This window comes from Euphorbia lathyris, chromosome 7, assembly GCF_963576675.1.
Source record: "Euphorbia lathyris chromosome 7, ddEupLath1.1, whole genome shotgun sequence".
In the NCBI taxonomy this organism is placed as follows: domain Eukaryota; kingdom Viridiplantae; phylum Streptophyta; class Magnoliopsida; order Malpighiales; family Euphorbiaceae; genus Euphorbia; species Euphorbia lathyris.
The window spans coordinates 33,139,424-33,140,646 of NC_088916.1; positions in this window are offsets into that span (position 1 = coordinate 33,139,424).

Below are 1,223 nucleotides of genomic sequence, written 5' to 3' on the forward strand. Positions count from 1 at the left end.
CACAACCTTGTCCTTCACTAGAGACTCAGCTCCTTGCTCAGCAGTAGCTGTGTTACTTGGCTCATCAGAACCCATCTTATCAGCTTGAGGCTGTTCGCCAGAGTAGCCTTGCTCTTCCTCCCGAGGAGTCTTTTCCAAGTCAATTTCCTGACTTCGCACAAAATGTGAATCCTTTAAGATCACAAAGTCAAGTGGGTCAGCTTCTAACGGCGTGATCCCAGAGGTTTTCTTCCTCTTTAGGGGTTGCTCAGGAGTCTCCTCATTTTCTTCTTCAGGGTCAGCTCTTTCCTTCCTTTTCTCAGCTGACTCTGTCTTCTTATGCACTGTCTCAGCATGTGCAGTTTTCTTTCCACCAAACACCACCCTGATTTTCTTGGCAGTCTTGTTAATATCTTTGGCTAGTGGGGTTGAGGATTGGTCAGCTTTTCTTTTTCTTTCATGCCTAGCTCGCTCAGCCGATGCTGCTTCAACCATAACTTCCTTTCCTTTTTGAGACACCTCAGCAGGTGTTTCTTCAACCATATCTTCCTCATCAGGTACTTCTTCAACTACAACCCCTTTTCCTTTCTTAGGTTTGATAGGCTGACTGTGAGCTAAGCCGAGTAGGATTCCCATGGTGATTTTAGTGCCTATCATATTGATTTCCTCCTTTAAGCTAACCTTGTGATCCTGTAGGATTCTGGTGATGAGAGAACCCATCCTTAGGATCCCGGTGCTACGTTGGAAAGCCCCAATGAGAAAGATAGGCATGTTGAGCAGCTTGTAGTTCAACATATGCCAAATGAAGCACTGTTCGAAGTTTGAGGCTGAGGAGGAGGCGTTGACCTTAGGAAATAGGTAGTTGGTCAGGATGTAGTGTGCTTGTCTCTGAGGCTGAACCATGTTGGTACTGTAGATTTCACCGCTGTGGTTTTTAGGTTTACAAAACTCAGCTACGTACTTAACCCGCTTATAATCGTTTGTGCATCATAGTTTTGCTCCTTCTTCCTTTAAATCAAGAAGTATGGCGAGATAGGAAGGGGTGATGGTGATTTCCTTGTTCTTGACCTTAGTAACCATATGGTCGTCGTTGTCGTCGGCTACTTTCAGATTCGCATAGAATTCCTTCACCAGCTGTGGGTAGGTAGTTCTAGGGAGAGAGAAGAGGGTATTCCATCCATTTTTCGAAATCCAGTCACAGAACGGTTTCTCAGCTTCGATGAAGCTTTTAGAGAACCATCGGG